This window comes from Xenopus tropicalis, chromosome 1 (genome assembly GCF_000004195.4).
Source record: "Xenopus tropicalis strain Nigerian chromosome 1, UCB_Xtro_10.0, whole genome shotgun sequence".
Taxonomy (NCBI): domain Eukaryota; kingdom Metazoa; phylum Chordata; class Amphibia; order Anura; family Pipidae; genus Xenopus; species Xenopus tropicalis.
This window is the reverse complement of record NC_030677.2, coordinates 5,519,455-5,521,029: the sequence shown is the minus strand read 5'-3', so window position 1 is coordinate 5,521,029 and position 1,575 is coordinate 5,519,455. Positions and strand designations below refer to the sequence as shown.

The following is a 1,575-nucleotide window of genomic DNA, read 5'->3' as shown; positions in this document are numbered from 1 at the left end:
TATAAACAAATTTTTATATCTAGAAGTTGTGTCATGTAGGATTCAGCTTTTGAATTTGGCCAAACTGAAGTCTTAAAGGGACACTAAACCCTGCGGCACAGTGCGGCTCAACCAAACTTTACTCAGCTGTTGTTGGACTACAAATCCCAGAATAATGTAACATATAATGAAGGGTGAGGCATGCTGGGAGCTGAAGTCCATCAGGGTTGTATTCTTAAAGCAATATTGCACAATAAAACTTTTCAGGCTCCCCAGTGCCCACATTGGCAGCATTGATATGCAAAAGAATCCCCCAATGAGAATCCCAGCTGATGTGAGTAAATCCGGCTCCCTGTTCTCTGTTCCTGCAATTGGAGTTGGGAGCAATAAGCACAGTTTCCCAGCACTGAACAAGTCTGTCCCTTTATCCCCATGTCTGATTCCTGTGCCATATAATGACGGGAAAATGCCATCATTATCTCTATATGTAAGGTACCAGCAAGGGGCCTGACACAGTTAATCAGCATTCCCATTGGTCACTCCTTCTGCATTTATAATGAAGTTATTATTTAGTAGAATTCTCATTGGTAAATTTTTTTGCATCTATAATTATTTTTTTTGGTAACCTTTGTAGCATCAGCATCATGGTTGGGTTTAAATCATGATTTACCCCCTTACATATCAGCTGGAAACAACAGGCAAAGTCTCCCCGACTAGAACAAGATTTGTCTTTTTACCCCCAATAAATCCAATATTGCAGCTGATAACCATCCTTGTCTTGGGGTGAGTGGCTGCTCAATGAGCGAGTAGTGAGAGTAGTACTGCTAACACCACTGATAACACTTTGGCGCCACTGCTGTTCCCACAGTAGGAAGGTGCAATTTTTGGAACCATAAGTTTGTATAAAAATCAGATGAACTATTACATAAATATGCAAAGCATTCCTCCAATGAGAATCCCAGCTGATGTGAGTAAATCCGGCTCTCAGTTCTCTGTTCCTGCAATTGGAGTTGGGAGCAATAAGCACAGTTTCCCAGCACTGAACAAGTCTGTCCCTTTATCCCCATGTCTGATTCCTGTGCCATATAATGACGGGAAAATGCCATCATTATCTCTATATGTAAGGTACCAGCAAGGGGCCTGACACAGGGAATCAGCATTCTCATTGGTCACTTCTCTTGTATCTTTAATTAAGTTTTTGGTAGAATTCTCATTGGGGAATTGGTTTCCATGTAAAATTATGTTTTTTTATCAACTTCTATAGGACTAGGGGGCGCAGTGGGGCAGCTTTAGTGCTGGGATTTGTGTTCATTTACCTACAAAATGATCCTAATTGTAAATGACAGTTTTCGTAGCGCAGTGCTAGCATTAGTAAGTACACTCTTAATTTTATTCTTTTAATCGTTTATCACCGATAACCAAATATATTTTATTTTGCATTTGTTTTGTTATTGTTACAGATAATGAGAACTGCATCAGATGCCCAGACATGGAATGGCCCAATGAGAGAAAAAAATCAGTGTGTTGCAAGAACAGAACAATTCTCTCGTGCACTAATGATGGGATTTCTGTGATTTTTTCATCAATTTCAGATCT

At 39.8% G+C, this 1,575-nt stretch overlaps 1 non-coding gene across 1 annotated transcript; it reads left to right on the top strand.

Moving 5' to 3' along the window:
• The first annotated feature begins 745 nt into the window (after positions 1-745).
• LOC116408516 lies at positions 746-871 on the top strand. The gene has a single exon (XR_004221019.1). It is a non-coding gene; the product is annotated as a U4atac minor spliceosomal RNA (small nuclear RNA).
• Positions 872-1,575: the final 704 nt, after the last annotated feature.